Below are 27,888 nucleotides of genomic sequence, written 5' to 3' on the forward strand. Positions count from 1 at the left end.
AATAATTTCAAATAATATTGTCAATAATTTCATGACAATTGTCAGTAGTCTTTCAATAATTTCAAATATTACTGTTGATAAAAATTCCATGACACTTATCAATGCTATTGTAATAATATAACATCAAATAATATGATCAATAATTTCAAATAATGAAGTCAAAAATTTCATGTCAATTGTCAATGCTATTGTCAATAATTTCATGTCAAATAATATTGTTAATAATTTCAAATAATATTGTTGATACTTTCATGTCAATTGTCAGTACTATTGTCAATAATTTCATGTCAAATAGTATTGTAAATAATTTCATGTCAATTGTCAACATAGTGTCAATATTATTTCATATTGGTAGACCAACAGTACAACATCACTGTTTCCTCAAGGAGACTCATATGAGAAGGGATTGTATAGTTCAGTGGTTTTTAGGATATCTTGGGAATTTGAATAAGAAATCATAAGTGAATATGGATTGACTACAAGCTCTCTGCTCTTCTTGCCTGCTCTTCTCGGGGTATGACTTTTGTTCTTTATATGGGCTTAGCTTTGGCTGAGAGGCTGCTTGGATAGAGGTTGCCAAGGTGTCAATTCTGGACCTTCTGGTTGAACCTCCCTACCAGGGTTCTTGGCTCCTTGGGTGTGGGGTCCTTTTCCTGTGGATTTGTACCTGTCTCCCCAAACCACATCTAAAGATGAGCCCTAGATTAGAAAAGTTTTCAAAGCACACTTCTAGATTTTTTTCAAATTCACCTTTTAGATTCATTTTCAATTTATCAGCTCTATTTTCTTCACTCTCTCTCATTCACTATGAGTGGCAAATAGGTCTCTATCATAGCATCGAAAGAATAGCATTAATTTCAGCAGTGCTGACCTTGGCCTTGGAAGTAGCCCTTAGGATAAGTTCAGTACACTCTTGTAATTTCCTGGAGCTTATCATTATTTGAATAAAGGGTCTGGGACTAATTACTATCATTTTAATGCCTTCTTCCATCAAACTTCAACACTTTCTGAAATTATTCAGCACAAGCTGCGGTGCCAAATAACCTCTCATTCCCAGGAAGCAGCAGCATGCAGGAAGTCTGGGATGATTTCATCTCAAAAGTTTCATACAATTTTAGGAGCAGACATAGTGCTGAAATGAAACCAAATCCTTTTTGCCTTAAGGAGGGAGGGGAGGCTTATTACTCTGATCAAAAGACTTTCTAGTGGATTTATCCTCACCTCCACATGATATTGTGTTGCCAACCCCAAATTCTCAGTCTGGGTTGAAACACTCCGTGTGTGTGTGTGTGTGTGTGTGTGTGTGTGTGTGTGTGTGTGTGTCTGTTGGGGGGGGGTTCTCCTGTCCCTGAGCTCAAGAAAAACCTGGGGGATCTGATTCCACAGATTCATTTAGGGTTTCTAGAAAATTACAAATGAATGCAAAAAGCATATATGTCTGCAACAAGTAATGAAATTACAAATAGAAAGCAAAGTAGTCCCTGTATTTAAGGAGTATTCTAAAGGGTTACAAAAACACAAGTGATTTCAGCTTCAAATTGGATCCAAAGTTTCCTTAGTCCCTAGAGTGAGTATAGCCACAAGGCATATGGTAATGCATTTTCTTAAATATCATTTCTATTGAACAAATATTATCCTTTTACGGTGTTGAACCATTGGACATTGCCAAGGTCTCTGAGTGTGAGAAGTTGATTGCTGAGGAGGTGGGGTCACAGCACCCCAATATCATCATGTAGCATCTCCACAGGGGTTGCTTTTTGAGAAGATGACTGTGGGAACTAATGGAAACAGAATCAATGATCTGAAGTGTGATTTTATTCCCGAGGCTCTTGGGTTCAGAATTGCGAGCTATCTCCATCAGGGTCTGAGGGGAAGTCACAGCAAGAATTTACTCTGCCTTACACATTCTGCCTCCTGTCTTTCAGCCAAACAAGTTTGGAAAAATTAATTTTTGTCCCAAAGGAACCCTCTTAAGCTTATACCTAATGCAATAAAGGTTAAATGCATTTTGGGGGGATAAAAGAGGAAGGAATATTGAATCTGTATATTCCATTTAGATAACAAGGCATACTCTGCCCAAAGTCTTCCTTGAAGGGGGAGTAGACCAGATCCCAGATCAAATAGCTATCAAAACCACTTGCAGGTCAGTTGAAGCTTTATGTGATGGAAGCATCCACACATTTATACCACAACAGCAATAATGAACAATTATTAATAACAGCACTACAAAAACTGTGTTATAAATGAATGGAGTGCTGGCCACCAAACCTGGATGATCTGGGTTATCTCACCTATGGTACATAACAATCTGATGACTCTGAGCAAGTCACTGAATCATTGACCTAGGCATCCTGCTAAGACTATAAATTTCAGAGAAGGTGCTTATCAATTTTGGCAGAGAGAAATTCTACCCAGATAGTTTTCTATACCAGTGAAATTGTAGGTTCTGTGCCAATTCCAAATAGTTACAATGATAATAGCTCACATTTATGTAGTTTTACATTTAAAAAGCAATTTCTTCATAACATCGGTAGATAAAAATGATAATCTCATTTTATGTATCCTTTAAAGTTTACAAAGCATTTTATCTACAATAACCTTATGCAGTAGATAATAAAAAATGTAAGGTATGTGTCCTCTGGATTGTGCTCCTGAATTCTTAAATTGGTATTTCTCCAAGAATTGCACGTACACTGACATTTCTAGTTGGTTTCAGTGCCAGGATAGTTCTGATTGTTTAGTCAGTGTAGGCTTTACAAAGGATGTAGGAGGAAGAGTGGGGAATTTAAAAGGAATAAGAAAATATAGAATAGGAGGAATGACAGCTGACTTTGAAGGTGGATTTCATTAGCCATGTTATTAGCTTCTACCTTGATGGAAGAGATGTGGATAATTTATGTAGCCAGTCGGTATAGGTAGTTGTTTGTGCCCATCCCCAGTCAAGGACTTGATACGTTGAATGATGATATATATTTGCAATCTAGATTTTCTACTCTTCCAGAAAGCTTTTATAGTCATGGTTCCTGAGTTTTCACAATCACTTTTGAGTCAAACAGTATCAGTGATTGGGAGTTCAGACATCTAGATTACTCAAGTGATGATGTTTTTTCTTCATTCTCCAAGAAGACCATGACATCAGGAGATGATGCCATGACAAGCACATGAATTGCATTTGAGGGTGCTGTACTAAGTCACCAGTCTCACTTTCTCCTCCAGAGCCATCTGAGTCCAGTGGCCAGATATAAATCAGGAATGAATGGGGATGGCCCTGAATGGGAGACAATCAGGGTTAGGGGACTTAGTCAAGGTCACACACTAGTAAGTATCTGAGATCAGATTTGAATTCAGTTCCTCCCTACTTCAGGGCTGGCTCTATGCATTCTGTGCCATCTAGTAGCAGCAATAATGCATAATGACTATTCTCAATAATACAATAATCCAAGACAATCCCAAATGAAGAACTGATACTGTCTGAATACAAACTGAGGCATACTATTTTGCACTTTCTTTCTTTCATTTGTACAGTATAAATGTACAAACTGTTTTTCTCCTGACAACCTTGAGGAAGTAGTGCTCTTGATATCTTTTTTATTTTGCAGATGAAGAAACCAAGGCTTAGAGAAGGGATTTATCTATGATTTTAAAGTTAGGAATTGTCAACCAGAAATTTGAATTCAGTATTCCTGACCCCAAGTCTAAAGCTTTCTCCACAATAATACCAATATAATTCATTTTCCTAAATATGCTAATAATCAAATAAGGCTCTTGGATAGAAAGTCCTATTATATTGAATTTATGATGCTCTTCAAGTGATAGAGGTTGGCTGAACCCAGAGTAACTATTAAATCAAATTATGACTTTAAATAAAAGGAGACTATTGTCCCAAGGTTGCTCTCAATTGGGATATTGATTTTTAAAACCAGTAAGCCAAGTGTGTGAGACCTAAGCTTCTGAGACTAATATTCCTTTGGTATAGGCACATGTACAACTCAATGCATTTTTGATAGACCACACACACACACACACACACACACACACACACACACACACACACAAAGATTCTCCACCAAAACAAAGAAGAAAGTCCATTTCATATTAAAGAATTCCTTTCTGCAAGTATGTTTTTAGTCATTTTCACAGTCTTAGGGGACGATTTCATGTCAATATATGACATGAAATGTCTCACAACATTCCTCAACTGTCCCCTCTGTTTTGTACCTCTGCTCCAATTTTTCTTCCTTTCAGAATATGATCTGAAAACCACATGTTATTTGTGTGGTCAAAAGGAAATCTCACTAAAAACACAAAAGGAGCCCAAGTGTAAAAACACAGAAACAAGCTTGACATATTTTTTCTTTATCCTCTGATTTATTCAGTTTCCTTGTTAGTGAGTCTGAAAAGACATATGTAAAATATTACAATGTCTCTGCTATTCAGTCTTCCCTATGTGCTGTTTTTATTTAAGTAAACTTATTTAAGTAAACTATATAAGTAAACTGAATATGCACCAGGCAATTCTACTTAATGACTTTCCCAGTTGTTTTTCTAAAATGGAATGGTCTGATCCATGAGATAATAATGTCCTCTTTACTGAAGGGATGTAAACAGAGACTGGATGTCATGGTATAATGAAAAGAACCCTGTGCTTATATTTGATAATATATGCAAGTTCTATAGAAATGGTAATTATTATTATTATGGTTAAAAAGATTTGGTTTTAATCCTGCTTCTGACTAGAGAATGTGACCTTGGATAAATCATCATCTCATGGACCTCTGAAGCTGAGTCAAAGGAAACAATGGCAAAATATCAGGGATTGACACAATTGAAAGCATTTTAATTGACCCATAGTCATACAAAGAACCTGGGGCTGAATGCGTGGTTTTGCATACACAGGTGCAACTGCTTATTGCTTTTTCTCCCTACAATTTCTTTCCTTTTGGGGGACTGGGTCTCCCTATCTCATTCAGGTAGGAAGTACAGTGGTCACTCATCAGGTTCATTCTCACCATTGATTGGCACAGGAACTTTGACATGCTCTGTTTCCATTCTGGATTGGTTTGACTCTCCTTAGGCAGCTTGGTGATCCTTCTTTGCCAATGGCTAAGCATTGCTGATTGACAGTTCAAAAACCTGATCAATATGGCTCATTATACTCAGAATTCCCAAATTCAAGAGATCCATCAGCCTCAGACTCCCCAGTAAAGGATTACTGGTCTCTACTACCATACTGGGCCCTTTCCTTTTTAATGCTGCCTGACATGTAAATCTTAAAGTTTATATTAAAAAAGTTTTATATAAAAATATTTTTATCATTGCTTATAACCAGATGATAATTCTATAAAATTTTACATGGATGGCTTAACTCAGAATTGTGAGAACAGTTTATAAATGATTAAATGATGGTGAATACACAGAAAATGGCTTTGATATATGTGATTCTCTGACATGAATATTGACTTGTTGATATAAGGTAAGATCTTGGTGTCGCATGATATTTAATTAAAAGTTATTTGAAAAATTAAAAGATAACTGCACCATATGTCAGAAAAATTATCTATGATATGGAAGCCTCCTACCCAGGGACACTTATATTCAACAGACAATAATTTCTAGGGACACATTTTTCTTTGCTCTGTCTCTCTCCTTTGATCTAGCACAAGTCAAATCCTTTTATGTGTTGGAGAAACTGAGGCTGCTGTGGCTCTGAATTTTCCCTCTCTCTCACACTCCCTTCATGTATCTTGACTAGTTCAGGGCACTGCTTATGTCAAGATGTTCTATCAATTTGTTTTCATGACCCAATTAATGCTTTTAGATGGGAGTATGAAAATATTTAAAAATAGATTAATTTTTTGGTATTTAGTTTTCTATCTGTAATATGGAGCTCATGATAGCTAGCTAGTCTCGTGGACTAGCATTAGAAAGCAATGATAAAAATATTCACATTTAGAGTGGTCTATGGGAAGACCCATAGATCTGGAATGAAAGAATCAGGGTTCAAATACTAATCTTACTAATTCTTACCTGTTTGAGTTTGAAGCTATATGACCTCTCTGAAGAGTTAGATTTCTAAGATCTCTTCCAGTTGTAAATCTTATATGTATTTGTTGTTGGTGGTGGTGTAGCATGGGAGTAATGTAAATTTTCTACTCTGTATGGCCTGCCACATACCATGCCCTTTCCTGCCTAATCAGTTATTTATTTCATAGATTCAGAATTTTAGAGCTGAAAGGAAGCATGCCATACTTGAAGTTTTCAAAATTTTTTTCTATGGGGTTAGGGTAGAGTTTTAAGTTGTTTTTTCCAGAAATTAAACCAGGGCTATATCAGAATCAGTGTTATCCTAGACTTTTCTTTTCATTTAATTGATCTCCACTAATTCAGGGGTTCCTTTCCAAGCACAATGAAAGTGCATGAAATAATCAAGGGAGTGGAGGAGATATAGCTATCCCAGAACTGCACTCTTAGTGGCTTTCCCAATGGGTCTAAGCAGTGCTTTCATGAAAAGGAAAGCTCTAATGGAGTTGAGAGACTCAAACAAACCATTGCTTTTCTGAGAATCTCTTTTTCCTTAAGATCTCATACAATCTTCCATCCTATTCAACCTATAAGGGCAAAGGACTCAGGATCTAAAGAGAACCGATCCTTTTCTCTGGACCACAATCGACATTGCTCCTTCACATAATAACCTCTGTTCTTTAAAACTTCTTAGCTACAGCTTCTCCTTGGACCAGAAACTCTTCCTCTGTGGTCAAGAGGTTTGGTTCAGAAATGCCATACTGTTCTATTGCTACCTTTTGGGACCAAATGGACCTTGAATCAAATGTATGTGCAGAATTTTTCTTCAGAGAACCAAGTCCTAGTGTTAATAAGTAGCCTCTTTCCTTTCTGTCTCTATCTCTCAAGCCCTTTTGAAAATATTAAGTTCAAAGGTGTATGCCTAACCATGCCATCATTGTCAAATATCATTAATCACCTGGATGATGAATTTATAACTGCTGTGACTCACCACCTGGAGACTTCATGTAATATTAATGAACCAAAAACATGAGATAATTAGGTGAATTCACTCTTTATTAAAGTTAACTTTGACAAGAGAATGTCATATTTCATTGAATAGATATGAGATATTCTAGATTTTCCAAACTCCCCTAGAACATATCTTTTCCAATAGTTTCCAGATTAAAGAAAGTTGCATTATATTCTAGACTAGTTATATATCCAGAGTATATTTGGGGTACCACATTTTAGGTGCAATCTGAAGGAAAAGTGAGACCACAAATTCACTGAAATATTGACAAGCAGGTATGAATCCCTAGGATAGGAACTAAAGCCTTGCCTCCAACCATTTTTGAAGAAATTGAGGTTGTTTAGCTAAAAGAAAAGATCAAGAAAGATCAGGATTCCTGTCTTCAAGTATCACTATGAGTGGAATTTAATCTAATCTATTTTCTCCCCCTTGCTCTTCTTGCCCCTCAAGAATCTGTCTACAACATTTATCCTTTGTTTGGGACCTTCTGTAAAAAAAAATTATCCAAAGACCTTACCTGAAAGCCTATTTGACTTTTGAGTAGCTATAATTGTTTTTTTTTTCCTTTAAATTTAATTTTATTTATTTTCCAACACATGCAAAGATAGCTTTCAAAAATTTTTTGTAAGATTTTGAATTCTACATTTTTCTCTCGCCATTTTTCCCTCCCCCTCCCCTTGACAGCAAGTAATCTGATATAGGTTAGTACGCATATAGGCTATGTTAAACATATTTCTAAATTAGTCATGTTGTGAAAGATGAATCAGAACAAAAGGGAACCAAAAAGCCTTGAGAGGGTTAAAAAAAACCCATAAATGAGTAACTCTAATTGTCAGGATGTTTCTTCTGATATTAAGCTAAATTTTCCTCTTTGCAACTTAAATTTATAACTCCTTGTATGTGTTCTGGCAACAGGGAGAATAAATTTAACCTGACTTCTAAATTGCAATCTTTTAATATTTAAAGATACTGTCGTGTTAAAAAAATCAGGAGACCATCAAATTTCTTGTTAAAAATTTAGGTAAACTATATATCAAGGGGTTAAGGCACAAACAATATCTTTCTGTGATTATGCAGCAGACTGGCTTATTTCTCAGAGCTGTGGCTGGAGAGTTTAGGTAGAATAGTTAAAGCTGTGAAGGATACTCTGTTTCTATTGGATACTCATCAATACACTAGGCTACATCATGAAGATGGGGTTTAATGGTGGAGTTTAGTAGGAAGAAGGAATGGGTCTCCAAGGTACATTTAGCATGCATATTGGGATGCATAGTGCTAGAAAACTGAAGAAAAGGAAAAGGAATTGGGACAAGATCATACAACACTGCTCAACTAAGATAAGACCATTGGGTCTTGAGACAGGGTCTCAATTCTTGGAAGGCAACATCTAATGGAATCAAAGAAGAGATAATCAAAGAGAAACTATCAATTCTTTTTTTTTTCAGTATAAAACAGACTAAGTAAGCTTGCTTTTATTTCTAATATGACAAACATGTCTGTACATTGAGTTAGATTATAGCATACAAAACAAATTAGTGAAGTAAATGAGAAAATAGATTTTAGGCATGGAAGAAAAGGAGTAAACATTTATATACTGCCTACTGTGTTCAAGACACTGTGTCAAGTGTGCCAAGACAAATATAATCTCATTTAACCTTCACAATAACCCTGCAAGGTAAAAACTGTTACTATCTCCATTTCACATTTGAGAAAACTGAAGTTAAGTGATTTGCTTGGGATCACACAGCTAGCATCTGGATGAAACTGAATTTCACATAATCCTGACTTCAAGCCCATTGCTCAATCAGCGGTGCTATTTTAGCTGCTTCAAGTAGTTATCCTTTTTTTTTCCTGCAATAGCAAACCCTTGATCTTTTGGTCTAGAAAATCTGTAAATAATAGAAATAAAGTCAAATTATAATGACCTGTCCTCAGTGAAACCATGTTGGCTCTTTGTGATTACGATGGTCTTTTCTTCTTTTTTAAAAAATAAATTATTTCTTAATAATAATTATTATTAACAAAGTTATTAATATCTTTTGTTTTCACATCACCTACATTTCCTAATGTATTCCTCCTCTCCCAGCCCCTTTCAGAGAGAAATTCCTCATATTGGAATATGAATGAAGGGAAGAAAAGTTCCACAAAACTCAACAACATACTAAAATCTGAGTTATATATAGTATCCCACATTCAGTATTCCTCATTTCAGCAAAGTAGTGAGGTAAAGTTTTCTTTTTATATTTTTTATCTTCATTATTTCTTACAGCATGGGGCAGCTAGATGGTACAGTGGATGGAGCACTGGTCTCTGAAGTCAGGAGGACACAAGTTCGAATCAGACCTCAGACACAACACTTACTAGCTGTGTAATCTTGGGTGTGTCACTTAACTCTGATTGGCTCACATCCAGAGTCATCTTCAGTCATCCTGATTCATATCTGACCAGTGGACCCAGGTGACTCTGGAGGAGAAAGTGAGGCTGTTGACTTAGCACAGCACCCCTTCACTCAAATCCAATTCAAGTGCTTGTCATGGCATCACCTCCCTGATTTCATGGTCTTCTTTGAGAAATGAAGGATAATTATCGTCATCATAATCACATTCTTACAGCATAGTAATATTCCACGATATTCATATACTTAAATTTTCACCTGCTTTGTCTCTAGTCTTTTCTATCACAGAAAGCTTTGCCATAAAATATGTAGTAAAGGGTTTTTAATTTTTCATTTTCTTCCCCTCCCTCCCTCCCTCCCTCCCTCCCTCCCTTTCTTTCATTTCTTTCATTTTTTATTTCTTGTCATTGTGGCATGTGCTAGTAATGAAATTTCTGAGTCAAAGATTATAGGGATTTTATTTTGCATAATTCCTGATTCCTAGAATGATTTTACTATTCTTAGTTCCACCAAAAATGTATTAATGTGTCTATTTTTCAAAAACCTTCCTTTGACTATTCTCAATTGCTGTCTTTGAAAGCTATGCGGTACAGTGGATAAAACACTGGACCTGGAGTCAGAAAGAATTCAAATCCAATATCAGGCACTTACTAGATATATGACTCTGGGCTCAATCTTTTCAATTTTCAGTTTAATAAATTGTAAAATGGGGATCATTATAATAAAATTGATTTCTCATGGTATTTGTGAAGATTAAATGACATAATATTTGAAAAGTGCTTTAAAAAAGGCATATATACTAGCCATTATTGTTATCATTGCCAATTTGTGGAGAATCTGCGGGAACCTTAGGTTTGTCTTTATTTGCATTTCTCTTATTTTAGTGATTTAGAGCATTCTTATGTATAGATTTTAATTTACAATTCTTCTTTTGAGAACTGTTTTCTCTGTCATTTGTCAATTTTCCTATTAGGGAATAGCTTTTGGTCTTATATATATCTCAATTACTTACCCATACATCATATATATATATATATATATATATATATATATATATATATTATATATCTGAGAAATTTAGTAGAAGGATTTTTTTTCCAGTTGAATACTTTCCTATTTATTCTTCTGGATTAATTTTGTTTTAAACAAAAGCTTTTCAATTTCATGTAACAATAATTATCTATTTTATCTTCTTGCAATTGTTTCTATTCCTAGTTTGGTAAAAAATTTCCCCCCACATACAAATATGATTGACTTCTCTTCTAATTTTTAAAAATGATATGATATTTACTATTCATTATCCATATCTGTTTTGAATTTATTGTGGATTATGGTATAAGATATGTCTAAATATAATTTATTTACCATTTTCCTTAAGTTGTCATCAAATATTTTTCTTAGGGGTTTATTGAACACTGCAGTATTAAGTTCAATTCTTTCTGAATCTTTCTTGTCTGGCCTCTTTTATTGATCCTTTTCTTTTTCAGCCATTGCCAAATGATTGTGACGACATCTCTCCTTGAATGAATTTATAATTATTATTTCTATTTCCATAAGCATTCCTTGGTAATTTGGTTCAATGCTAAGTATGAAAATTTACTTTGGGTGACAAGTGAATATCTCTTCAGTTATTTAAAATCTTTATTTCTTTAAGGAATATTTTATTCCACTGCTTCTCTTTTTTTTCTAGATGTTCATTAATCATAATTGTAATGATGATTCTAGAATTTTTGCCAGGATTTGAAATTGAGCTTACCAGCCTTTAGTTTTCTTGTTTTTTCTGAAAATTTGGACATTTGCCCCTCATTAGTTCTATGGTATCTTTCTCATTCTTCTCATTCTTTAAACAATGATTTAAAGGTTACTGACAAAAGAAAAGTTGTAAAAATGTGTACTCAACATTAGTATATCTAAGTGGATTTGGAACGAGTTTGATGACTAGACTTAAAGAGCTTTAATTTATAGTTTAGAAGGAGGTTTTTAATAGGGTGATCCTTGAACCTCTGCCTTTGTGCCTACTATATGCTAGATACTGAGGATGGAATCTCTCGTTCTAATTGGTGAGATGACAAATACATTTGTAAATGTAGATAGCAACAAATTAAATGAATAAATAAAAATGTATTCTAAGTACTTAGCTACAATATAGCTTGGGAGAGAGAGGACTAGTAACTATAGGGATTGGGAAAGATTTTATGTAGAAGGTAATACTCAAGTTATATCTCAAAGAAGAGAGTAATTCTACAAATAAAGGTGAAGAGGGATTTTATTCTAGATATGGGGTATAGACAGTTCAAAGTCATGGAGATAGAAATGGGAATACCACGTCTGAGTGTAGCCATCACAACAAGGACCTCTTTGCAATGTACAGAGGAGATTGTTTACAAGAAGTACCCTAGCTCATTATAGCATTATCTCTCTCTGACATGATCTTGTGGCACAAATCCCCAGGTTCTCTCCTATCTATTCTCTTTCTGTCAATCCCTGTCTGAATTTATCTCTTCTCTCTCTGTATCTCTTCTCTATCTCTGTCTCTCTCTGATTATGTATCCCTAATGACAACTTTCACTGTTACCAGCAAGCAGAGTCCTCAGAGGGTAAATGTTGTTCCCTGCAGGGTTTTAGGAGTAATCCTGAAGGGTCAGGGGTTATTCTTCTAGTGCATTTTTCCAAGTCTTCATTCTGGTGTCCTTCATCTCCATATCAATCTCTAGTGATTACTGCCTTAAATCCTATATCATTGTCACTATCTCCTTAGCATCATTTAAATCAGTTAATGTCTTCTTAATATTATCATTTGAAGACAAACAGTAGTTAGCTTTATGGAAGGGTATTTATTGAGGAAACTGCTTTGGTTTCATCCCACAAAATTTGGAATGTTGTTCCATTGTTTCATTGTTAAGATTTCTATTTTTATCCTCTGGTTCCAGGATATTAGGATAACTTTTCCTTGATGATTTCTTGTAATATAATATCTAGACTCTTTCTTTAATCATGGCTTTCCAGTAATTTTTATTATCCTTAAATAATCTCTCCTCAATCTGTTTTCAAGATCAGTTGTTTTTGAATTAGACAATTCACATTTATCTTTTATCCTTCCCATTCTTTTGACTTTGCTTCATTGTCTCTTTGTTTCATTGTCTCATGGAGTCATTAGCTTCCATTAATTCTAATTTTTAAGGAATTATTTTCTTCTGAGCTTTTATATCTTTTTTCCATTTCACAAATTCTGTTTTTTAAAGGTCTTATTCTCTTCAATATTTTGTGCCTCTTTTACCAAGTTGCTTCAAAATTTTCTTCCTTAACTTTAATTTCTTTACCTATTTTTTTCCTCTGCTACTTTTATTTGATCTTGAAAATAACTCTGCCTCTTTGAGGAATTCTTGCTGGCCTTGTGTCCAATTCACCTCTTTTTATTTTGTTTGTTTTTGTTTGAGGCTTTGCTTCTTGCTGTTTTGACTTCCTTGATCTTTCCTGTTACCATAATAGTTTTTTATGGTCAGGTTCTTTTGTTTTATTGTTTGTTCATTTTCTCATCCTGCTTCTTGATTTGAAGCTTTATGCTATTATTGGACTCTGTTCTCACCATGAGGATTTAGGAAAAGTTCTGTCTCAAGCTTCAAACTTTTTTGAATTGTTGTTTTTGCAGCTAGTTCTGAGGTTTTGAAGTTTTCAGTGCTTCTAAAGAGGTGTGATCTGGGGAGAGGTGAGGTCATTGCTCTCTTGGCCTGTACCTTGGTTCTTACTTGGGGCCCCTCCTCCCTTGGGACTGGAAATGATACTCTTCTTCAGATATACATTTAGATTGTATAAATTATATATTGTGATTTTACCTCTCGAAAAATGTAGGGGGGGTCCTCACCAACAATTTTGACTAGTTGAAATAAATATATATTATTAACCTTTCCAAAGTTTGTCCTAAATCAGGGACAAATTTTACCAGAGTTTTGACCTTCAGGAAGAGTCAAACAGGATTAGGTTGATCAACACATTTATTGATATTTCTCTAAATTGTGAACTTCAGCCCCTCAGGGTTTCCATTCTCTGTTGATTGAAAGTGTTCTTTTTTACCCTTGACTCAGAAGTAGGGTTAGGCAATGGAATTGCTGAACAGTGGTACTTTGGGATTTCTATTCCCTTTTGACTGAAAGTGCTCCTCTTACCCTTGATCTGTGATGCAGAAATAGGTATAGGCAATGGAGTTGCCCAATAGATTTTGTTCTGCATACTACTAGCACAGGAGCTCCCTGTAATCTGTTTCTGACCATTTAGCAGGTTCTCTTTCCATGTCTGCCCTGAGAGCTTCCAAAGCAGCTGCTGCTGTTATCCCCAACACTGCTTTTTCATCGCTATGGGCTCTGGGCCAACCTTCTTCCCTGCACCACAAATCTTTCTTTCCTACCTCCTATGTTGTCTTGTGCTAGAATAATGTCTCACTATGATCTTTTGTTGGCTCTGTCACTCCAGAATTCAATTTGAGGTGTTATTTTAAAGTTATTTGGAGAGAAATTTTGGGAGAGCTTGGCTGAGTACTTCTCTACTCTGTCATTTTGACTCTGCCTTTAGAAGTCCCTAAATGCACCTTTCTAAAAACTACTTGAGGCTGGTTGACTACATGAATCTCATGTAGTGTAGGTTCATGAGACAAAGCAGTACAAAAACCATATAGGGCTACTCCTAGAGACTGAATGGAACAGAGTAGATGAACTTTGGGACCTGACTCACAGATATGAATAAGACAACCACCTTAGAGTATGTACTACCCATATTTGTGCTTCTTTGATATACATTTAGACTGTATAATTTTTACATTGTAATTTTACCTCTCCAAAAATGTATGGGGATCCTCACCAGCAATTCTGACTAGCTGAAATAAATATATATCAACTTTTCCAGAGTATGTCCTAAATCAGGGACAGAGGTTTTGGCCTTCAGGAAGAATCAAACAGAATTAGGTTGACCGATGCATTTATTGAGGTCTATTGTTGTCCTTAAATAACTTTGCCTATTAGGAGGTATCTAATCATCTCCTGGCTTGTCCATTGTAGGATGGGATGGGAGAGGAGGAAGGGGAGACTTTCAGAAAGTCTAAAAGACCTTTAAGGAAAAAGTATAGCTTGAGGGGTTCTTGATGGGATTAAGAAGGCAAGCCTCTGTTCTGTTTTCAAATAAGTGCCCTGTTCAGTTGCTAAATTGACTTAATTACTGGGAGGCCTACTTTGGTATCTTGGTTAGACCTCACCCACCCCTCTGTTCTCTGATCCAATTACAATAAGGTTTTATGAAATAGATGAATTTCCAACTATTTGTTGCAGAAATGTTTAAATATATAATATGTGTGAGAAATCCACTGTTCTCATTATATATTTGTTCTCATATTGGAATATAATTTCCTTATGAATTGAAATTGTTTCATTTGCACATGTATCCCCTAGTATGTAGTACTCTTTCTGCCTTATGGTGGGTGACTAATAAAAACAATAGAACAAGAGTACTCTATAACATTCATATACCACAATTTGTTCCGCCATTCCTCAGTTGTTTGGTCATTCCACCAAATTCCAATTCTTTGCTTCTACAAAAAGAGCTACTATAAATGTTTTTGTCCATGGGATTTTGTTCAATTTAATCTAATTCTCAGTGAATTTACCTCTCTCTGAGGTCTCGGTTTTCTCATCTGTAAAATCCAGCAATTGGATTAGTTGATTTTTTAAATCTCCCTTCCAGATGTAACATTTCTCTTCAGTTTTGCAGTGTTGGTGGGATTGATTTTAAATTGTCTCTCAAACCCATTACCAAAAACATCTAATTTGTTTGTTAGTGTTAGTAGTTCATCCTCACTTCAACCCCAACCTTAGGAAGGAGTTTGAATGCCTAGTTATTATAAATAGTTTAAATAAGAAGCTTCCAAATGTCCTTAATTCTCTGGGGGTGAATGAGTGTGCAGTTTCTGTCTCCCCCAAGAGGATGGTGGCTGCCACCTATCTTTGTATAACTTAAGTTCCACTAGTCTCAGTTACAATTTATTGAGCTGGTCTCAGAGACAAACATTCCTAGTTAATGGCTCTGAGAAGTATTTGTAGAAAATTCACACAGAAAGTCCATTATGGTCTTGTTGAGGACCAAACCTCAAATAAGCCTAAATAGATGAGTTGCAATGCAACCATATGGTACTGGGCTGTTAGCTTTATTTGAGTCCATTTTGCTGCTGTCAGTTGATTTGAATATTTTAATGAATGATTTTATTGTGATTGTGCCCTGAGGTCTTCTTAAGTCTTTTTTTTTTTTTAAAGGTCTCTTAAATGAGTGCGTAAACAAACCCAAGTCTTGGCCTCCCAACCTGACATGCCAATTCCTGTACAGCTTTGGAAAGAGCCATCACAACAAGGACCTCTTTGCAATGTACAGAGGAGCTTGTTTACAAGAAGTACCCTAGCTCATTATAGCATTATCTCTCTCTGACATGATCTTGTGGCACAAATCCCCAGGTTCTCTCCTATCTATTCTCTTTCTGTCAATCGCTGTCTGTCTTTATCTCTGTCTCTCTCTGACTCTATCTCTTTTCTATCTTTGTCTCTGTCTCTCTTTCATCTTTTATCTCTATCTCTCTGTCTCAGTTTCTCTGTTTCTCTCCTTTCTGTCCCTTCTCTCTCTCTGCATCTCTCTTCTCCTTTCTTTCTATATCTCTCCATTTCTGTTTTTCTCCTTTTCTGTCTCTTTCTGTCTTTGTCTTTTTGTTTCTGTCTGCCTGTCTCCGTTTCTGTGATTCTTTCTGCTATTATTCTCTTCCCTAAATATGTGTTGCCTGAATGTTAAAGGACTCTATCTTTAACCAGAAAAGTTGAGAGGTAACCTGTCCCAAATGGTGAAGATGCAGATACATAGGGAAGTAAGCAGAACCAGGAAAACCATATACTTAATGTAAGTGAAAAGAACAGTAAGATGAATCTAAATGTCCTGCAATTGTAAAACCCAATTTTATCCTATGAGGAGGGAAAAAAAAGAAAGGAACTCTTCCTTTCCTTGATGGGGAGTTGGGGAAACCTTAGGTACATATAGTTACATATGCTGTCAGATGCTGTTACTGCAACCACTGGCTTAACTGTTTTCTTCTCCTTGTCTGTGTTTCTTGGAATCTTTGACTTCAAAAATTCAGCTCAAGCACCAAATTCTTCATAAAGCCTTTCTTGACCTTCCCCCTGCATCCTACTTCTAACTCTTTGTTTCCTTAAATTATTCTGTATTATTTTATTTATTTATTTATTTTTTTTTACTATTTAGTCATTTTCAGTCATACCTGCCTTTTTGTGACCCCATTTGGGGTTTTCTTGGCAGAGATACTGGAGTGGTTTGCCATTTCCTTTTCCAGCTCATTTTACAGATGAGGAAACTGAGGCAAACAGTATTAGATGACTTACCTAGGGAATATAGCTAATAAGTATCAGAGGCCAGATGTGATAATATAAGTCTTCCTGATTTGAAGCCCAGTACTCTATTCATTGTACCACATAGTGTCTCCATTTTGTGTTTAGCCCATTTGTATTTACACAAATAGTTTGTCATCCCCATTAGAATGCAAACCTATTGAGGGTAGGGAAGTGTTTAATTTTGTTTTGTCATCCCAGCACACAGGGCAGTGCTCAGCAGTCAGTCAATAGACATTTATTAAGTTTCTATAAGTGCCAACTACTTAGTGCTGGAATACAGAAAGAGGCAAAAGAGAGTCATCGTCATTGACTAATACTATACTAAAGAGGAAGACAGCATACAAACAAATATGTACAAAGAAGCTATATTATAGTATAAATGGAAGTGATTAACAGAGGGAAGGCACTGGAAATTAAAAGGATTAGGAAAAGTTTCTTGTAGAAATTGGAATTTTGATGGAGACTTGAAAGAAATCAGGAAAACTTTGGAGACAGTGATGAGGAGTGAGAGCATTCCATGAATGAGAGTCAGAGAAAATTCCGAGTTGAGAAATAGAATGCCTTATTTGTGGAAAAGTCAGGAGGCTTGTATTATTAGATCAAAGGGAAGAGGTAAGAAGACTGGAAAGGTAGGAGGTCTAGGTTATACTCCTAGGAATGCTAAGCAGAACATTTTGTATTTGATACTGGAAACATTAGGAAGGTACTGGAGTTTATTGAGTATGTGTGGGTGGCAGTCCTATAATCAGACCTGCCCTTTAGGAAAATTGCTTTAATGACTGAATGGAGGATGGATTGGCTGGGAAGAGATTTGAGAGAGGTAGACCTCCTATCAGGCTATTGTAATAGCCCAGGGGTCAGGTGTTGGAGGTCTACACCAGAGTGGCAGCAGTATCAGAGGAGAGAAAGGGGCATATCCAAGAAGTCTTGTAAAGGTAAAATTGACAGATTGGGTGAGAGATGAGGAGGAATCCAAGATGGTTCCCAAATGGAATGGAAGAATATTGGTGCCCTCTACAATAATAGAGAAATTTAGAAATGCAGAAGGCTTAAGGGGGAAATATAATGAATTCGTTTTAGGACATGTTATATTTAAAATGTTTACTGTACAATTAGTTTAATTCTGTCTCCAATAGGCAACTGGGCATATGAGACTAGAGATTAGTAGAAAGGTTATGGCAGGATAGGTAATTTGAGAATCATCATCAGAAAGATAGTAATTAAATCCATGGGAGCTGATGAGCTCACCTAGTGCAATAGTATAGTGGGAGGAGAAAAATAGAGTCCAGGATAAGAAGCCTATCATCAGAAAGTATGAGCTAGATGATGTTCCAGCAAGGGAGACTGAGGAGAGGAATGCTAGATAGGGAGAGAACTAGGAGAGAGTAGTATCTCAGATACCTGTAAAGAAGATAGTATCATGAAGAGGAGAATAACTGTAGAGAGGTCAAAAAAGCATAAGGATTGAGAAAAGGATGTAGAATTTGTCTATTGGGTAACTTCGGTGAGAGCAATTTCTTTCTTTTCTTTTCTTTTTTTTTTTAGGTTTTTGCAAGGCAATGGGGTTAAGTGGCTTGCCCAAGGCCACACAGCTAGGTAATTATTAAGTGTCTGAGGTCAGATTTGAACTCAGGTACTCCTGACTCCAGGGCCTGTGCTCTATCCACTGCTCCAACTAGCCACTCCATGAGAGTAATTTCAAAGGAAGGATGAGGTCAGAAATTCATTTGTAGGAGGTTAAGAAGAAGAACCTATTGTATATCACCTTTGCAAAGAGTTTACTCAGAAAGAGCAGAAGAGATATAAAATGATAGCAGAGATGTAAGGATCAAGTGCAGATTTTTTTTGAGATATGGGCATGTTTGTTGGCAGTAAGGAGGGAGCCTGTAGACAGGGAGAGGTAGATAATAAGTGACAGAATAGGGATGTCAGAGGGAACAATGTGTTGGAAGAGATAGGATGGGAGGGGATAGCTTGTGCTGAAAGAGAAAATTGCTTTAGTAAAGAGCAGGGCAAACTCATCATGTAAGAGAGGAATGAAGGAGGAGATAGTGGCAGAAACTATCTTAATGATATGAAATGAAGAATAGGAAAGAAGGAACTAATTTTTTTTTCCTGTAAAATATAAGGCAAGTTTTTCAGATGAGATGGTTGGTTGGGGAGGAGGAATCATTGCAGTTTTGAGGAGGGATGAAAATGTTTGAAGTGTTATGGAGAGTGAGATGGTGAGTTGCTAAGGGAGGTGTAGAAGGATTACCTAGCAGCAGTGAGAGCCCAGTTGAAGTTGAATAACATGTTTGTATTAGACACAGTAGAGTTGTATGATTTCTCTTCACCTTGTTCAATAACATATGTGTAGGATAAAAGATGGTGAATGGTGAGAGTTATCCAAAGCTGAGGTTTTATTGGGCACAATCAATCATAACCAGGACAGTCTCAAGAAAAGAGGACAGTCAAAAAAAATCCTCAACAAAACAAAAAGAAAAAAGGACAGTGTAGAACTGAACTGGTTCACCAAGGGGTCAAGATAGGAAAAATAGGAAAAAATGGTCTAAGGCAGGGGAGATGACCTAGGAGAGAACTGAAGATTGAGAGATTAGAAGTCATGGTGTGGATGAAGAATAGAGCTTGGTGAGAGAAGGCAGAGGGAGAGGTAGAAAGCTGATAGATTATGGTCAGTTTAAGGAATTTCAGAATTTAAAAGAGGTGGAGTAGAAAGGTAAGTGAGTAGAATGGTTAGTATATTTGAGGGAGAATCAATATTGTACAGTGATGGTGGTTAAGAAATACTTGGTTGGGGTGGCTAGGTGCTGCAGTGGGACAGCTAGGTGGTGCAGTGGATAGAGCACAGGCCCTGGAGTCAGGAGGACTTGAGTTCAAATTCGGCCTCAGACACTTAATAATTACCTAGCTGTGTGGCCTTGGGCAAGTCACTTAATCCCATCTGTCTCACAAAAACCTAAAAAAAAAAAAGAAAAAAAAGAAATACACACACGCATACACACACACATACACACACACACACATATGGACAAAGACAACAAAAATAAAGCAAAACAAATTAGTGGTGACATTGTAACTACTGAACTCCTAAATCTTCTCTGGGTATACTAGAATTCTAACTCTTGGGGATTTTCATAGAGTGAATCCTTTGAGGTTCCTGGTAGGAATTGTAGTCTCTCCTTGAGGCATTCTACTGTTCCAGTTTCAGAGTTCAGAATATTTTAAGACAACAGATAGGCTTCAGTGGAGACAGCAGGCCTCTAGCCATACTGAATTCTTAGCTATAAAATGTAGTCATAAATATGTTGGCTGAGTTGAAAATTTTCCACTGGACAAGCGTTCTACAATAATTAGTAGTACAAGTCTCACTGCCACATGATCTCTGTCTCCAAGTAATTGAAGGGCTGTCATGTGGGAGGCCTCAGACCTGTTCATTCTTGGCTCCAGAAGGCAGAACTAGGAACAATGACCCCAAATTGCATAGAGACAGATTTAAGCTTAGAGGACAGAAAAATTCCCTAAAAATTGAACAAGGCTCAAAGTGAAATGGGCTGTTTTGAAAGGTAGAGTATATCTAATCACTAGAAATTGTGGATAGGAAACTGGCTAATTTCAGGGATTTTGTAAAGAGACTTCAACTTTAGGTACGGGTTAGACTATGATTTTTAAGGTTCCCTTTAACTTTGAGATTGCATTATTCAAAAGCCACATGTTTTGTAGGACTTTGGTTCATTTAACTGGGATTGGTTCTTCTAGTTTCTGTCTGTTAAAGGACATCTTGTACTTCTTCTATGTATTTATTATATTATTTTTTGTATTATTGCTACTATTTTCTTCTCTGAGTTTCCTCTACTAGACTGCAGTCTCCTTGAAGCAAGGCAAGTGACTGAACTAATTTATCTTCATATTACCCAGTGGTTAGTTTAAGGTAAGCAGTTGAGAAAGAGAAAGAAACAAAGAAACAAAGAAACAAAGAAAGAAAAAGAAAGGAAGGAAGGAGAAAGAAAGAAACAAAGAAAGAAAGAAAAAGAAAGGAAGGAAGAAAGAAAGAAAAGATTCCCTGTGGGAGTGAGGGAGTGTCTCTTCTGTGCCATAGGTTTGAACCCTCGCTGTTGGTGTTCCTTTCTTTTTAGGGGCCCTGCCACTAGAACCCAGGTTTCATTTAACCACTGGGATTAGGTTTATAGATTAACTCAGTTCCATACCACCACCACCAATGTGTGTTTTTTATAATTATACATTTTTGTTGGTAGTTATTTTAGTATTGTCTGATTCTCTGTGACACCATTTGGGATTTTCTTGGCAAATATACTAGAGTGTGTTTGCCATTTCCTTCTGCTCGTTTTACAGATGAGGAAGCAGGGAAACAAAGCTAAGTGACTTGCCCAGGGTCACACAACTAGGGAGTTTCTGAGACCACATGTAAAGTCCTGACTCCAGGCCAAGTGCTTTACCCACTGTGCTACCTAACTGCTTCATAATTATACATATTCATATGTAAATGTGCATTTATATATGTGTACATATATTTAAGGCTTTTTTATATTGGTACAGGGAAGTCCCTATGAGAAAACTCTCTCTCCCACAGAAGATCTGCATATGCTCTGATATTTATAGTCTAAAAGTACTGGGAGGGGTGAAGTTATTTTGTTCATTCTTTGCCCAGACTCATACAGTTAAAATGTGCCAGAGCCACATCTTCCTGACTTAGAGTTGATGTTTATTCACTATGCCATTTTGCCTCTCCAATTGAATAGTAATATTAGGGAATGACTTTTGTGAGATCTTTGTAGAAAGAAAAGAGTATCTGCTCCATTTATTATAGAGGATTCCAGGTCCTGCATTTGACATTCTTCCCTGGACAGACTGCCAGGAGGTGATACTTGAGCATTTTTACACATATAGTCAGATAATGAGGATACTTTCAAGATGTTGGGTTGCTTTATGGAATTTCACAGCAATGTAGCCTGGTCCAGGGAAACAACAACGGGCTTGTATGGACACACTGAACGGAATGCTATCAGGGGCTCACACTGTAAACCACTAATCATGGCTCAAGCATTCACGCCCACCCTTAAAGTTTTGCTTATATAGGGTAATAACCTTGCTGGCACCTCAGGTCATGTTGCAGCTTCCTCTCTGTGCATGATATGAGGCCAGACATCTTACAGCTACATAGAACAGCACTGTCCATTTAATTGGTAACTGGAGAGTGTAGTTCAATAAACTGCCAAGGCCTAAGGCTATAGTGTTTATTATAAGAGTAGTAAAGCTTAGAGTACATAGTTAACACTGGCCTACCCAGACTGAGCTCTAAGTTAGGAGTAATCAAACAGAGTTTATAGCCAAGGGCAGGGGATTGCAGGTCTGGGAGCTTGAAGATCATCCAATCTGACCCCTCTTCCTTTATTTTTTTAAATGAAGAACTTGATCCCCAGAAAGAAAAAAATGACTTGCTAAAAGTTATGCAGCTATTAAGAAGCCCAGGTTGTGTTGACGCAACGTAAAATTATAGGATCATAGCATTTAAAGCCAGAAGAAACCTCAATCCATCTAGAACAACTCCACATTTTAGAAATGAGCAATTTGAGGCCCAGAGAAATTGTCACTTATTCAAAGTCACTTAAGTAGAGACTATCAAGTCAAATTGGCAGTGATTTAGGTAAGTTGATCAGGTGTAGAAAGAACATTGAATGCTGTTTCTCTTTAATTGGAGATGACATTCAATATGGTTGGCCATCTGGAACTGGACTACTGGATTCTCTAGAAGGCTGAAAAAGTAGATAATTGGACAAATGAGCAACAGTTTGGTGTATACAGGCAGCTTATGAATTAGTATTCTCACAGTAATTCCATGTGAGTGACTCTCTCCTTTTTTTCTGATTGAAAGCCCTCACCCATGAAATTGGAATAGAATTATATACCCCAGAAAGGGTAAAGTGATCACATCTTTCTAAGTGCTTTTGGGTTTTTGTATCAAAGTGGGTAAAAATATTAAATCTCAATGTGAAATCTTCTCAGCTAGCATAGTAGGAGACATTTTCAAATCCTGACAACATCCCAGATGATTTACTTATTATTAAAAATAATTATTGCCTTGAAAATAAACTAATTATTTTGTTGAAATACAACCAACCTTTGTTAAAAAAAGAAAACAAAGCAAAACAAGAGAAAACTCAACAAACATTTCAATATCTAATGCCCAGTTTTCCTTTTGTGTGCTCAAATAATGATTATAGCCTATGTGTTAAATATTGAGGTCTCCTGTAGGCATAATGTCCTTCTATCGTAGAATGCAATTCTAGTGTAGATAACCTCTGAAATACTTATAGAGAAAAACTATTCAAACACTACAGTGCAAACACTGGGTAATTTTTAGCATCTCTAGAGTATGTACACCAAGGAAACAAGAACATACAAACTTGTCCCTGTATTTGAAATTAGAATGTCCTGGGATCTAGGAACAGTTCCTACTTGATAGGGTTACAGGGAAGCTCAACTGAGGAATATTAATAAAATACTTTATAATACAATATTTAAACTCTTCATAACATAAATACTCTAAAGATGTAAGTTATTATCATCATATCCATGAATAGGGTATATAGTATGTAAATTTCTATAAGTTGCTTAGCTCAGTTGAATTCTCTTCTCTTCCCTTCTAAAGAGACAGAAAGACAAATGAAGAGGAGTTTCCTGAGGGCTTAAAAGGGAAGCATGAAGGAAGTCATTGTAATAGATAATTCAGAAGAGTTGTCATATGGGGACAGTAAAGATGGGGAGGGGGGAAATTCAGCTTCCATTCTCACATCTGTAATTCTAAATAGATAGCAAAACTTTCATTGTGGGATTTTGGGTATTTTGGCAGTGGTGGCAAAGTTCTTTCATGGCCTTGATTTTCTTTCTTTGAATACAATATTTTTCTGAAAACTTGGGATCTGTATGTTTTGAATGGAGAGTTAAGACCAGTCTTCTGGGCTGTCTATGAGAAGGATTTTACAGGGAATTGTCTTATCCTCAAAATGGAAACTGGGCCTTCCCTGCCTTGAATGTCTCTGAGTCAAGGGTTGCATTACTTCTAGATCATATTATTTTATTTCCTCCTAGAATCAAATAAAAAATCCTCTGTTTGATATTCGAAGTCCTTTATCTGTCACCATGCTATCTTTTTTAAAAATTTAAATATTTTATTTATTTGTTTTTCCAGCTAAGTGCAATGATAGTTTTCATCAATCAATTTTTTTGCAAGGTTTAAGTTTTATGTTCTTCTTCCTCGCTCCCTTCCCTCTCTCCTTCCTGATAGGAAAAAAAAAAATCTAATGCAGTCTTCCATCCCCAGCCCCCTGCTTCAGGCCTGCAGTGCTTCATTCATGATTACCTATTGGGACATTTCAAAGACAAACAAGAAAACAACCCCTGTCTTCAAGCAGTTGTATTCAATTGGGATCAATAATAAAATATAATATTAATTAGTATATAATATAGTATAAATTAATAATATAGTATACTATAATATAGTATAAATTAATTAATAATATAATATAGTATAAATTAATTAATAAAATATAATATTGAACTCTTTCTTAATAGTGTTTTACACTTAATGATATGGATTATAAATTCTTAAAATGAATACTTACAATGAATACTTAAAATGAAGAAAAATGCCTCGATCATTTTTGACCCTCCTGAATCTCCCCTCTGTTCCAACTCAACTGGTCTCAAATTTAGCAGACCTCTGAGGTCATCTTATTCAATTTGCATCCAAATAGGAATTCAATATGGGATATAGTATATGGAATACAGTACATTCCATTTGAGATTACTGAGCCACTAGTGGTAGTTGTGGTTCATAATTGAAGAGAACTGGGTTGTCATATTATTATAACATAACTTGCACATTATGACTGAGAAGGTCCTCCTACCTCCTGAGGCAGGCCATTCCAATTTGAGATAGTTCCAAATGTTAAGAAGTTCTTTGTTTTTGGGAAGGAAAAATGTGCCAAAGTACAATTCCTACCCTTTGTTCCTGTTTTGTCTTTCAGTCTCAAATAGAACAAAATGCATTTCTCTTCAAAGTGACCACCATTTTGATGTTAGCTATCTTGCTCTCTTCCTTCCCCTCCAATACAAATCTTCCCCACCTCCCCCTCTACTTCACAATTTATTTTCTTTTGGTTAACATTCCAAGCTTCTTTAATTAGCCCTAATAGGGCAAAAGCACCTGACCCTTGACCCTCTTTACTGCCTTCCTCTAGAATAGTTAAATAAAAAGCAAAACTATTACCATGGGCAATGGAATAATCAATAAAGAGGGAGGAAAAAAAGGGTAACTTTTCTCATTTCATTCCGGGGCTTCTCTTCTGATGAGACAAAATGCCCTTCTTTCAATAAAGTGACATAGTGATAGAATGTAAGGCTTGGAGTAAGGAAGACCTGGATTCAAATCCAGTCTCAGACATACTGACTCTGGACAAGTCGCTTAACTGTTGTTTGCTTGAATGTCCTCATTTATAAAATGAGGATTAAAATCAGTTCCTATCCTGCAAAATTATTGCAAAGATGAAATGAGATTATATTAGTTCAGAGTGGTACAGAGTAGGTGATTAATAAAGGTTCATTCCCCTTAACTTCAGTTGGTTACAGCTCTGTTGTATGTGGATGTGGGAAAAGGGGGGTTGAATAGGGTCAATAGGAAAGCCACCTAAGCATATTCAAGGACAAACTGATCTACCCAATCAAAAGGAATCAGAGATTATAGTAGTATTTCACTTTCTAGATACAGTGATGCCTCTTAACATCTGGAATCTGCAAAGAAGGGGAAAGGGGAGCTAGGGTTGTAATTCAACAACCCTCTGGAGAAGAGAGGGCATTCTGAAAGAAGGAAGTGAAAAGAGTTGGTTAAAGCACTTACAAAAACAAATCCTCCTAAATATAGAATTTAAAAACTGGAAGAAACCTTGGAGATCATCTAATCCAATCCCCTTCCAGGACCAGGGAACAGAGAGGTTATATAATTTTCCTAAGGTCACACAGCTGGTTAGCAACAGAGACAACTAGACCTTTGTTGCTCAGTTGTTTCAGTAGTGTCTGACTCTTCATGATCCCATTTGGGGTTTTCTTGGCAGAGATACTGGAGTTGTTTTGCCATTTCCTTCCCCAGCTCATGTTACATATGAAGAAACTAAGGCAAAGAGTGGTAAGTGACTTGCCTAGGGTCACATAGCTAGAAAGTGTCTAAGGTCAGATGGAACTCAGAAAGAGGAATATTTCTGATTCCAGTCCTAGTTCCCTATCCACTGTGCCACGCAATTGCCCAGATAGGAGTAAGGAATAGTTATTAAAGTCTGATTTTAAAGTCTTAATGAATAATAGCAGATAATTTGCATTTTCATAGTAGTTTCCAATTATTTCACCCTCTCAGGAATGAGTAGTATTTGCATTTTAGGAAATGTAACAGGAATAGTGGGTGAGATTTTATGAGGTGAGAGACAGAGAGGCCTTTCTATGCCATTAACTCACATGTTGTGATTGGTTGTCTTCTTTTGTTGTTTAATTGTTCAGTTATGTTTGACTCTTCATGACCTCATGGATCATACTATACCATCCATGGGGTTTTCTTGGCAAACATACTGGACTGATTTCCCATTTCGTTCTCCAAGGCTGCCTTCTTTCCTTGTTCATAAATCTGGTTTTGGGAGGGGAGCAGTATGTGCTCTGGTGTAAGCTGGGCATCCAAATTCAGAACCTGGTGCTTTCTACTGATTTCATAATATCATACAATAGGAACTTGGAGGGGTTGTAGGGAAGATTGAGTCTAAACCTCTCATGTTATTCTTTGAGAAATTGAAGGCCAAAAAACAACCTGTCTAAGGACATAACTAGTAAGTGAAAAGATCCTGAGCCTGAGATCTATAAGACATTTGGGACATTATCTAGTCCAATTCCATTCATTTAACAAATGAGGGGATCAAGGTTAAGGAATTGAAAATGTTTAGCTCAAGAATATATGGATAGTACCTAGTAGAACAAGGTTTTGAACCTACATCCTCAGATGCTAAATTTAATAATTTGGGCTTTTCCCCCTCATTACCCTAAAATAATTTGTTTTTTGTTGTTGTGTTATAAGCTTTGCATTAATGAATTTTTTTTCCTTTTCTGTTTATTTTCAGAAAGATCTGACAGAAGTCTGGGAATAAGTAAAACTCTGCAGCCTGAATTGAATTACTGTTGTTGTCCTGGGGTCCCTAAGTTGTTCTGAAAAAGCATCATGATGTCACTGATGCTAAAAGGTCTGTGTGGACAGGATTATGCTATTTTCAGAACCTCTGAGACTTAGTTGCTAGTCTGGTGGCACATAAGCTAAGCAGGTGAAGAGTTCTGACCTGGCATCCAGGACCGGCTGTTCCAGCAAAGAGTCTGAGGTGTGCTGTCTGGAGAAGGAGCTATCAGCTTTCACTTTATATCTGGAACCCCAGAACACATGGTTTGCTGCATGTGGTCAGTCTTTTGAACAGATTTTCTCCTTTCTTCTCTTGCATTTTCCCACACCCACTCCCATTTGTTGCTGGCTGCCCTCCCAGCCTCTCTCTTCACTAGGGACTCATATTAATAGCTGGATCTCTGTAGGCTCAGAGATACAGTCCCCTGGCGAATGCGTAGGCATGAACCAGCTGTGCACATAGGACCCGCCTTTCTCCTTCCCAAATAATGCTCCACAAGTCTATGGTCCATGCACATAGGGAGAAATCGTAATGTGATCTATGAAAATGGAGTCAGAAGACATGAATTCAAATCCTGATTCTGCCTTCTAATACCCATATACCAATGCAAGTTCTTTGGCCCTTAATTTATTAGGGAAGGGAATAAACATAAATTTATAAATATTATCTCATTTGATTCTCATTTGATCAACCCTACAAGGTGGGTACTGTTATTATCTTCCTTTTACAATTGAGGAAACTGAGGCAAACAAAGGTTAAGTGACTTTTCCAAGGCTACAGAGCTAGTAAATATCTGAGACTGGATTT

The 27,888-nt window shown here is 36.4% G+C and overlaps 1 long non-coding RNA gene across 1 annotated transcript in view; it reads left to right on the forward strand.

The window, feature by feature from the left end:
• The window catches only part of LOC141488857 (uncharacterized), a 105,628-nt gene extending 78,264 nt beyond the window's left edge, over positions 1–27,364 (forward strand). The window contains exon 3 of the long non-coding RNA XR_012468829.1: positions 27,031–27,364. This is a non-coding gene — a long non-coding RNA (uncharacterized LOC141488857). The remainder of the gene's footprint in view (positions 1–27,030) is intronic.
• The last annotated feature ends 524 nt before the right edge of the window (positions 27,365–27,888 follow it).

The sequence above is a fragment of the Macrotis lagotis genome, chromosome 1 (assembly GCF_037893015.1).
Source record: "Macrotis lagotis isolate mMagLag1 chromosome 1, bilby.v1.9.chrom.fasta, whole genome shotgun sequence".
Classification (NCBI taxonomy): Eukaryota; Metazoa; Chordata; class Mammalia; order Peramelemorphia; family Peramelidae; genus Macrotis; species Macrotis lagotis.